This window comes from Oncorhynchus mykiss, unplaced genomic scaffold, assembly GCF_013265735.2.
Source record: "Oncorhynchus mykiss isolate Arlee unplaced genomic scaffold, USDA_OmykA_1.1 un_scaffold_333, whole genome shotgun sequence".
Classification (NCBI taxonomy): domain Eukaryota; kingdom Metazoa; phylum Chordata; class Actinopteri; order Salmoniformes; family Salmonidae; genus Oncorhynchus; species Oncorhynchus mykiss.
In genome coordinates this window covers 100,001-110,000 of record NW_023493781.1, presented here as the reverse complement: position 1 = coordinate 110,000, position 10,000 = coordinate 100,001, and the positions used below count along the sequence as shown (strand labels likewise).

The window sequence follows — 10,000 nt, the reverse complement described above, 5'->3', positions numbered from 1 at the left end:
GTACGCCTGATCTCGTCCGATCTCGGAAGCTAAGCAGGGTCGGGCCTGGTTAGTACTTGGATGGGAGACCGCCTGGGAATACCAGGTGCTGTAAGCTTTTTGTCACTGCCTTGTGGAATTTCAACTCTTTGTCCGTTTTTTCCCACAAGGCTGAAATATGTGCCCTCGCTTTGAAATAAGTAAGCAAGGTTAGTTTGTATTTCATCCAACAATCTGTGCTACAAATTATGGCTACAGTATATGCAATTTCATCCACTTTTTGAGATCCCCTTTCGCTTACGGCCACACCGGCCTGAGTACGCCTGATCTCGTCCGATCTCGGAAGCTAAGCAGGGTCGGGCCTGGTTAGTACTTGGATGGGAGACCGCCTGGGAATACCAGGTGCTGTAAGCTTTTTGTCACTGCCTTGTGGAATTTCAACTCTTTGTCCGTTTTTTCCCACAAGGCTGAAATATGTGCCCTCGCTTTGAAATAAGTAAGCAAGGTTAGTTTGTATTTCATCCAACAATCTGTGCTACAAATTATGGCTACAGTATATGCAATTTCATCCACTTTTTGAGATAGCCTTTCGCTTACGGCCACACCGGCCTGAGTACGCCTGATCTCGTCCGATCTCGGAAGCTAAGCAGGGTCGGGCCTGGTTAGTACTTGGATGGGAGACCGCCTGGGAATACCAGGTGCTGTAAGCTTTTTGTCACTGCCTTGTGGAATTTCAACTCTTTGTCCGTTTTTTCCCACAAGGCTGAAATATGTGCCCTCGCTTTGAAATAAGTAAGCAAGGTTAGTTTGTATTTCATCCAACAATCTGTGCTACAAATTATGGCTACAGTATATGCAATTTCTTCCACTTTTTGAGTGACACAAAGATGCTTATCTAAATGGTGGAAATGCAACAGCTGTTAATCAGGCTCACTTTGACTTTACATGGTGCACCAAGAGATATTTTCTTGCTTACGGCCACACCGGCCTGAGTACGCCTGATCTCGTCCGATCTCGGAAGCTAAGCAGGGTCGGGCCTGGTTAGTACTTGGATGGGAGACCGCCTGGGAATACCAGGTGCTGTAAGCTTTTTGTCACTGCCTTGTGGAATTTCAACTCTTTGTCCGTTTTTTCCCACAAGGCTGAAATATGTGCCCTCGCTTTGAAATAAGTAAGCAAGGTTAGTTTGTATTTCATCCAACAATCTGTGCTACAAATTATGGCTACAGTATATGCAATTTCATCCACTTTTTGAGTGACACAAAGATGCTTATCTAAATGGTGGAAATGCAACAGCTGTTAATCAGGCTCACTTTGACTTTACATAGTGCACCAAGAGATAGTTTCTCGCTTACGGCCACACCGGCCTGAGTACGCACCTGTTGATGGGTAATTGACGCACGTGTGAGTGATTGCGCTGAGACTGAGTGTTTGCTCTAGAGAGTTTGTGTTGGAGTTTTGAGCTTTTTGAAGTACAATTTCTTTTTGTAAATTGATTAAGTTAGATTTATAGTTTGGGGTTGTTCCCCGGCAGCATATTGCTGTTTGGGGGACTTTCCTCCTGTCGTTATTCGGATGGATACAATGGCTTTGACCAACGCTGGAAAAAAGACTACGAACAAAGGAAACATGGATAATGGCGCTGCAGCAAGACAGGCGCAAAAATATGAAAAGAATTTAACAGTGGCTGTTGAAATTATGGGAGAAGAGAAGATTACAATGATGGAGGTATTGAGAGGGATTAAAGAAGTTTGTGGACTGGTCTGCGGCTGTCGGGTCAAAGATGAAAAGCGATTTGAAGTGACGCTGTCAAGTGCAAGAGGGAAAGAAAAACTGATGGATGGATTTAAAATCCGGAGCTGTCGAATCATGGCAAAGGATCTATCGCTGGATGAGATGGTTGTATCCTTCTTAAACCTCCCAGTATATATTACAGACGAGGACATCACAGAGCGGCTAAGAGCATGGGGTGTGTCTGCTATATCGCCGGTGAAAAGGCGCTACTGGCCGGGGACGGACATTGCTGATGGGACGCGCTTCTGTAAAGTTAGGTTCACAGACACTGTGCGCTCGTTGCCATATTCTGCCAAATTTGAAACGTTGGAAGGGGCTGAGTACTTCAGAGTAATACACGATCGGCAGGTCAAGGTCTGTAGGCTGTGTATCCAGCCAGGGCACGTGCTACGAGAGTGCCCTGATTTCGCATGTCATAAGTGTGGTGAGCAGGGGCATTACGCACGAGAGTGCAATGGGAGGAGAGAGCGAGGTTGTGTTGGATGCGGGAGGGGTGTAGCGCAGTGCTCCTGTCCCCATGGGGAAGGTGCTCAGGACTGGGCATCACAGGATTTCAGCGCAAATAGTGTCGTGGAGGAGAACGAGGTGGAGGAAGCTGGGGAGGAAATTGGCATGAGTGAGCAACCCCAGGGAGAGAAGGAGGACGAAGAACAGAGGCAGCCAGAGGAGGAAGTGGAGACGGAGCCTTGTATTGAAGGAAGGGAGGCACCCAAAGATGGAGGGATAAGCTCAAGCCTAGACGATGTAGAGTTGGAGGGCGATCCTCGTGGAGAGGGGGGCTCCTCTAGGGAGGTGGATAATGCAAGGGATGACTCTCGCAAACGTAAAGAGTCTGAAGAAGAGCTGTCGGAGGAAGAGTTGGAGTACATACAATCAATGCGTTGGGATAGTAAAAGGAACAGGATAACCAAGAAGAAAAAGAAGAAAAAAGATCAATCATGATGGACTGGATTCATCCCCTCTTTATAGTCATAATGGTGTCTATTAATTAGTATCTATTAACACCAATGGACTTCGTAGCAAAGAAAAGCTAGAGCTGGTGTTGGAAGCCTTCTCTGCGGATATATTATGTCTTCAGGAGACCCATTGGACTGAGCCGTATATGGATAATGTAAGGCAGAGATGGAATGGACTAATGTACGTGAGTAATGGTACTGTGCGGGCATGTGGGGTAGCTATTTTGGTAAAACATGACGTTGTGTCTAACTTAAATTTGTTATGTGCTGACACTGTGGGTCGAATGGTGGGAGTGGGTTTCACTTATCAAGATATGGAGTACTCGTTGTACAATGTCTATGCTCCTAATAATGAAATTGAGAGGAGGGTTATGTTTATGTCTATGGGAGGATTATGTGGGAAAAACTGTTTGCTTGTTGGGGATTTTAATGTATGGATGGATAGGCTAGATGCCTCAAGTAGCGCACATTTTAGCTCTGACTCATCTCGGGGAGCGCTATTAAGGCTAATGAGGGATGAGGATTGGGTGGATATATGGAGGGAGAGGAATCCAGATAAGCGGGTGTTCTCTCGAAGACAAGTGGTGAGGGGTGAGCTCAAGCAGTCACGTATAGATTTGTGTCTCACTCATAGAGAGGTTGCGCACTTGGTTGTGGGGGTAAAGTATTCACACACATTTTTTAGTGACCATGATGCTCTGCTTTTCAGGCTGGGTGCATCAGGGGAGGGGAGGGGGGGTGGTTTGTGGTGTCTTAATGCCAGTATGCTGAAGGATGAGGTGTTTAGGGCAGCAGTGAAAGAGTGTGTGAATGACGCCGTGTCAGATCCTTTATTTGAGTCGGATGTGAGTGTGTGGTGGGAAGGATTAAAAGGGGAGTTCAAGCGGCTGGCAATATCTAGTGCAAGACGGGCAAATGTGACAAGGAGGAGGGAGGAGGGGATTCTTAAATCTCGCCTGTTATTGGAGTTAGAAAAGGTAGAAAACTGCCCAGGCTATGATGTGACAGAGTACCTGAGGGTGAGGGAGGAGTTGAGGGTCGTAGAGAGGCACAGGTGCATGGGGGCAGTGGTGAGGAGTAGAGCACAGTATGTGGTGGAGGGGGAGAGAAATACTGCTTTTTTCCTGGGGTTAGAAAGGAGGAAGCAGGAAAGGAGTTTTCTAACTGAGCTGATAAATGAGAGGGGGGAGAGGGTGACAGATCTGGAAGGAATTTTGAATACAGTGCATTCTTTTTATAAGGGCTTATTTACGTCGGGTGGGGTAGATGAAGTGTGTATGAGAAGAGTGCTAGACGCAGTAGAGGCTAGGGTGTCGACTGAGGATGTAGAGATGTGTGATGCTGATTTTACATTGGCAGAGGTTAAAGCTGCCATATTGGGCCTGAACTTGAATAAGAGCCCGGGTTCAGATGGTCTTACTGCAGAGTTTTACCGTGAGTTTAGTGACATACTGGCCCCACTAATGCTGCGTGTGTATGTGTGTATGGAGGAGAAGAGGGTAGTCCCTGAATCTTTAGCTATGGGTGTGTTGACTGTGTTGTACAAAGGGAAGGGGAGCAGACTGAAATTAGAGAACTACAGACCAATAACCCTTTTGAACTCCGACAATAAGGTGCTTGCGAAGATAATGGCTAATAGGTTGAATAAGGTGATGGGAAGCATCATAGCACCTACTCAGGCCTATGGAGTTCCGGGGCGGGATGTAGTGGACACCCTCTGCACTATCCGGGATGTGGTGAAGCAGATGGGGGAGGTGGGTGGGGCGGTGCTCTGTCTAGATCTGAATAAAGCCTTTGATCGGGTGGAGCATCGGTTCCTGTTAGAGGCCTTGGAAAGATTTGGGTTCGGGCCTCGTCTTAAAGGATGGGTGAAGCTTTTGTATGGGTCAGCGTGCAGTGTCGTGAAATGTAATGGTGTGCTGACTGATCCTTTTCCCCTGGGCAGGTCTGTTAGGCAGGGTTGTCCATTGTCTGCACTACTATACAGCGTCTCAGTAGAGCCTTTAGCGGCGTTTGTAAAGCGGAATGGAGGAGTGCATGGAGTGGACCTCCCGGGGGGAGGCGTCAGTGTACTGCATCATTATGCTGATGACACCACCTGTACTTTGCGGGATGGAGAGAGTGTGAATTGTCTGATGAAGTGTTTTGATGTGTATGGGAGAGCTTCTGGGGCTAAGGTGAATGTAGAAAAGTCTCAAATGTTATGTGCTGATGATACTGTTATGTCTACATGTAACATTCCTTTTAAGACTGTTAAGGGGCATGTGAGAATTTTGGGTGTGAATATTGGGGTAGATGAGCGGGAGGCGAGGGACTTAACTTGGACAGGGGTGATTAATAAAATAAAGACGACTCTGAATTACTGGAAACAAAGGAAATTAAAATTGAGGGGGAAAGTGGTTGTGGTGAATGCATTGTTAATGTCAAAATGTGTGTATACCTTAGGGGTTATGGACATGCCTGTATGGGCTCTGAAGGGAATTAATAATTTAATGTCTGATTTCCTGTGGGGTGGGAAGGGGGTGAAGATTGCTCATGATGTAATGATAGCAGATTATGATAGGGGTGGTTTGAGATTAATAGATCTGGAGGTGAAGTTAAAAGCCATGAGGGTGAAGAGAGTACAACGGTTTTTGTATGGGGAGGAGGGTCAGGGGTGGAAGGAGTTTTTCAGGCATTGGTTGCATAGGAGTGGAGGTTGTGGAGATTATGGGTTGTTAATGTGTTTCAAGCCCAGCATGTATGCAGAGGTGCCTGAGTTTTATCAGGAGGTGTTCAGGGCCTGGGCGGAGTTCTTACCGCAAGTAAGTTATGAGTGTGACTCTATTGGGGTGATTTTGAATATACCAGTTTTTCTGAACCCAATGCTGAAATCAGAGGGAAAGATGCTGGAGAGTAAGGTAATAATGAAGGCGGGTATGATAAGACTGAGGGACTTTAGGTATGAGGTGGTGCCAGGGTTCCTGCCTGAGCAGGCGATCGTAGATACTGTCTGGGGGGTAGATGAGGATGTCAGGAAAGGGATGGTGTTGAGAATGTATGATAGGATAAAGGAGTGTGTTCCAGGGGAGTGGGTGAGGCTGTTGGACAATCATTTGAGTAATGGAGTCTTAGAGACCTTGCCTGTGTTGCAGGTGAAATGTGGGGAGAAAATGCAAGCCTTATCCTCTACCCAGGTGAGGGCCGTATACTGGGCGCTTATTACCAGGAAGGTCAGGGCGCCTGCATCGGAGAAAGTGTGGAGGCAAGTTTTTCCAGGGATGGAAGTTGAGAGGTTGTGGGAAAACATGGTAGTGAGGCTCAATAGTATTGAATGTACCCATTTTGATTTTATGTTGAGGCACAACCGTGTTTTTACCAAGGTGGTGTTACATCAGGTAGACAGGTCAGTGTCTCGTGTGTGTGATGTATGCACAGACAAAGATGAAAATCTGATGCACATGATGTTTGAATGTGTTGATGTAGCTGGGTTCCATGTGAGGTTGAGGGACATGTTAGAAAGGTACTGGGGAGAAGAGTTAATGGGTGGGGTTGATTGGAGGTGTTTGGTATTGTTTGGAGTGGGTCAGCATGTGAAGGGGGGGAATATTGTATTATTGAATTTTTTGCTGTCACATGCAAGGTATGCAGTATATATAAGGAGGAACTTGGCAAGGTTTGAGGAAAAGAGGGTGACAGTGTGGAAGGTGTTTGAAGGCTTGGTAAGGAAGGATGTAGGATTGATGTATAGGTCTAAGCAGGAGGATTTTGAGAGGGTGTTTATGAAGGATTGTGGATTTATTGCTGTGGGGGAGGATGGTGGATTGGTGTATGGGTTTTGATGTGTAACATTTTGGAGATTTCAGTACAAATTTGAAAGAATTGTTTTGAGAATGTCTTAGTTTCTACTTGATAAGGAGGTGCTTTGAACACTCTCTATTCTTGTGGAATGTGGTTTAGCAAAGTATTGTATGCAATGGTAGTATAATTTGAGTTTTGGTATTTGAATTTCTCTATTTTTGATTTGATAGGGGGTGAATTGTTTGCCTGCCAATGTCAAGTATTGTGTTGATTAAAATGGTTTGTGTAGATAAAATTTGTATATCATGTAAAATAAGAATTTTTATAATAAAAAAAAATTTAAAAAAAAAAGTACGCCTGATCTCGTCCGATCTCGGAAGCTAAGCAGGGTCGGGCCTGGTTAGTACTTGGATGGGAGACCGCCTGGGAATACCAGGTGCTGTAAGCTTTTTGTCACTGCCTTGTGGAATTTCAACTCTTTGTCCGTTTTTTCCCACAAGGCTGAAATATGTGCCCTCGCTTTGAAATAAGTAAGCAAGGTTAGTTTGTATTTCATCCAACAATCTGTGCTACAAATTATGGCTACAGTATATGCAATTTCATCCACTTTTTGAGATTGCCTTTCGCTTACGGCCACACCGGCCTGAGTACGCCTGATCTCGTCCGATCTCGGAAGCTAAGCAGGGTCGGGCCTGGTTAGTACTTGGATGGGAGACCGCCTGGGAATACCAGGTGCTGTAAGCTTTTTGTCACTGCCTTGTGGAATTTCAACTCTTTGTCCGTTTTTTCCCACAAGGCTGAAATATGTGCCCTCGCTTTGAAATAAGTAAGCAAGGTTAGTTTGTATTTCATCCAACAATCTGTGCTACAAATTATGGCTACAGTATATGCAATTTCATCCACTTTTTGAGATTGCCTTTCGCTTACGGCCACACCGGCCTGAGTACGCCTGATCTCGTCCGATCTCGGAAGCTAAGCAGGGTCGGGCCTGGTTAGTACTTGGATGGGAGACCGCCTGGGAATACCAGGTGCTGTAAGCTTTTTGTCACTGCCTTGTGGAATTTCAACTCTTTGTCCGTTTTTTCCCACAAGGCTGAAATATGTGCCCTCGCTTTGAAATAAGTAAGCAAGGTTAGTTTGTATTTCATCCAACAATCTGTGCTACAAATTATGGCTACAGTATATGCAATTTCATCCACTTTTTGAGATTGCCTTTCGCTTACGGCCACACCGGCCTGAGTACGCCTGATCTCGTCCGATCTCGGAAGCTAAGCAGGGTCGGGCCTGGTTAGTACTTGGATGGGAGACCGCCTGGGAATACCAGGTGCTGTAAGCTTTTTGTCACTGCCTTGTGGAATTTCAACTCTTTGTCCGTTTTTTCCCACAAGGCTGAAATATGTGCCCTCGCTTTGAAATAAGTAAGCAAGGTTAGTTTGTATTTCATCCAACAATCTGTGCTACAAATTATGGCTACAGTATATGCAATTTCATCCACTTTTTGAGATTGCCTTTCGCTTACGGCCACACCGGCCTGAGTACGCCTGATCTCGTCCGATCTCGGAAGCTAAGCAGGGTCGGGCCTGGTTAGTACTTGGATGGGAGACCGCCTGGGAATACCAGGTGCTGTAAGCTTTTTGTCACTGCCTTGTGGAATTTCAACTCTTTGTCCGTTTTTTCCCACAAGGCTGAAATATGTGCCCTCGCTTTGAAATAAGTAAGCAAGGTTAGTTTGTATTTCATCCAACAATCTGTGCTACAAATTATGGCTACAGTATATGCAATTTCATCCACTTTTTGAGATTGCCTTTCGCTTACGGCCACACCGGCCTGAGTACGCCTGATCTCGTCCGATCTCGGAAGCTAAGCAGGGTCGGGCCTGGTTAGTACTTGGATGGGAGACCGCCTGGGAATACCAGGTGCTGTAAGCTTTTTGTCACTGCCTTGTGGAATTTCAACTCTTTGTCCGTTTTTTCCCACAAGGCTGAAATATGTGCCCTCGCTTTGAAATAAGTAAGCAAGGTTAGTTTGTATTTCATCCAACAATCTGTGCTACAAATTATGGCTACAGTATATGCAATTTCATCCACTTTTTGAGATTGCCTTTCGCTTACGGCCACACCGGCCTGAGTACGCCTGATCTCGTCCGATCTCGGAAGCTAAGCAGGGTCGGGCCTGGTTAGTACTTGGATGGGAGACCGCCTGGGAATACCAGGTGCTGTAAGCTTTTTGTCACTGCCTTGTGGAATTTCAACTCTTTGTCCGTTTTTTCCCACAAGGCTGAAATATGTGCCCTCGCTTTGAAATAAGTAAGCAAGGTTAGTTTGTATTTCATCCAACAATCTGTGCTACAAATTATGGCTACAGTATATGCAATTTCATCCACTTTTTGAGATTGCCTTTCGCTTACGGCCACACCGGCCTGAGTACGCCTGATCTCGTCCGATCTCGGAAGCTAAGCAGGGTCGGGCCTGGTTAGTACTTGGATGGGAGACCGCCTGGGAATACCAGGTGCTGTAAGCTTTTTGTCACTGCCTTGTGGAATTTCAACTCTTTGTCCGTTTTTTCCCACAAGGCTGAAATATGTGCCCTCGCTTTGAAATAAGTAAGCAAGGTTAGTTTGTATTTCATCCAACAATCTGTGCTACAAATTATGGCTACAGTATATGCAATTTCATCCACTTTTTGAGATTGCCTTTCGCTTACGGCCACACCGGCCTGAGTACGCCTGATCTCGTCCGATCTCGGAAGCTAAGCAGGGTCGGGCCTGGTTAGTACTTGGATGGGAGACCGCCTGGGAATACCAGGTGCTGTAAGCTTTTTGTCACTGCCTTGTGGAATTTCAACTCTTTGTCCGTTTTTTCCCACAAGGCTGAAATATGTGCCCTCGCTTTGAAATAAGTAAGCAAGGTTAGTTTGTATTTCATCCAACAATCTGTGCTACAAATTATGGCTACAGTATATGCAATTTCATCCACTTTTTGAGATTGCCTTTCGCTTACGGCCACACCGGCCTGAGTACGCCTGATCTCGTCCGATCTCGGAAGCTAAGCAGGGTCGGGCCTGGTTAGTACTTGGATGGGAGACCGCCTGGGAATACCAGGTGCTGTAAGCTTTTTGTCACTGCCTTGTGGAATTTCAACTCTTTGTCCGTTTTTTCCCACAAGGCTGAAATATGTGCCCTCGCTTTGAAATAAGTAAGCAAGGTTAGTTTGTATTTCATCCAACAATCTGTGCTACAAATTATGGCTACAGTATATGCAATTTCATCCACTTTTTGAGATTGCCTTTCGCTTACGGCCACACCGGCCTGAGTACGCCTGATCTCGTCCGATCTCGGAAGCTAAGCAGGGTCGTGCCTGGTTAGTACTTGGATGGGAGACCGCCTGGGAATACCAGGTGCTGTAAGCTTTTTGTCACTGCCTTGTGGAATTTCAACTCTTTGTCCGTTTTTTCCCACAAGGCTGAAATATGTGCCCTCGCTTTGAAATAAG

At 45.9% G+C, this 10,000-nt stretch overlaps 14 non-coding genes across 14 annotated transcripts in view; all 14 read left to right on the top strand.

Annotated features, from left to right (window-relative positions):
• LOC118951683 overlaps nucleotides 1–97 on the top strand; it is a 119-nt gene extending 22 nt beyond the window's left edge. The window contains exon 1 of the ribosomal RNA XR_005043082.1: nucleotides 1–97. This exon is cut by the window's left edge and continues 22 nt beyond it. This is a non-coding gene — a ribosomal RNA (5S ribosomal RNA).
• Nucleotides 98–274: 177 nt separating this feature from the next.
• On the top strand, nucleotides 275–393 carry LOC118951682. The gene has a single exon (XR_005043081.1). It is a non-coding gene; the product is annotated as a 5S ribosomal RNA (ribosomal RNA).
• Nucleotides 394–570: 177 nt separating this feature from the next.
• LOC118951680 lies at nucleotides 571–689 on the top strand. The gene has a single exon (XR_005043079.1). It is a non-coding gene; the product is annotated as a 5S ribosomal RNA (ribosomal RNA).
• Nucleotides 690–949: 260 nt separating this feature from the next.
• On the top strand, nucleotides 950–1,068 carry LOC118951679. Its single transcript, XR_005043078.1, has one exon. It is a non-coding gene; the product is annotated as a 5S ribosomal RNA (ribosomal RNA).
• Nucleotides 1,069–7,134: 6,066 nt separating this feature from the next.
• LOC118951678 lies at nucleotides 7,135–7,253 on the top strand. Its single transcript, XR_005043077.1, has one exon. It is a non-coding gene; the product is annotated as a 5S ribosomal RNA (ribosomal RNA).
• A 177-nt stretch (nucleotides 7,254–7,430) lies between these two features.
• LOC118951677 lies at nucleotides 7,431–7,549 on the top strand. Its single transcript, XR_005043076.1, has one exon. It is a non-coding gene; the product is annotated as a 5S ribosomal RNA (ribosomal RNA).
• A 177-nt stretch (nucleotides 7,550–7,726) lies between these two features.
• On the top strand, nucleotides 7,727–7,845 carry LOC118951676. The gene has a single exon (XR_005043075.1). It is a non-coding gene; the product is annotated as a 5S ribosomal RNA (ribosomal RNA).
• Nucleotides 7,846–8,022: 177 nt separating this feature from the next.
• LOC118951675 lies at nucleotides 8,023–8,141 on the top strand. Its single transcript, XR_005043074.1, has one exon. It is a non-coding gene; the product is annotated as a 5S ribosomal RNA (ribosomal RNA).
• Nucleotides 8,142–8,318: 177 nt separating this feature from the next.
• Nucleotides 8,319–8,437, top strand: LOC118951674. The gene has a single exon (XR_005043073.1). It is a non-coding gene; the product is annotated as a 5S ribosomal RNA (ribosomal RNA).
• A 177-nt stretch (nucleotides 8,438–8,614) lies between these two features.
• LOC118951673 lies at nucleotides 8,615–8,733 on the top strand. Its single transcript, XR_005043072.1, has one exon. It is a non-coding gene; the product is annotated as a 5S ribosomal RNA (ribosomal RNA).
• A 177-nt stretch (nucleotides 8,734–8,910) lies between these two features.
• On the top strand, nucleotides 8,911–9,029 carry LOC118951672. Its single transcript, XR_005043071.1, has one exon. It is a non-coding gene; the product is annotated as a 5S ribosomal RNA (ribosomal RNA).
• Nucleotides 9,030–9,206: 177 nt separating this feature from the next.
• Nucleotides 9,207–9,325, top strand: LOC118951671. The gene has a single exon (XR_005043070.1). It is a non-coding gene; the product is annotated as a 5S ribosomal RNA (ribosomal RNA).
• A 177-nt stretch (nucleotides 9,326–9,502) lies between these two features.
• On the top strand, nucleotides 9,503–9,621 carry LOC118951669. The gene has a single exon (XR_005043068.1). It is a non-coding gene; the product is annotated as a 5S ribosomal RNA (ribosomal RNA).
• Nucleotides 9,622–9,798: 177 nt separating this feature from the next.
• LOC118951846 lies at nucleotides 9,799–9,917 on the top strand. The gene has a single exon (XR_005043248.1). It is a non-coding gene; the product is annotated as a 5S ribosomal RNA (ribosomal RNA).
• The last annotated feature ends 83 nt before the right edge of the window (nucleotides 9,918–10,000 follow it).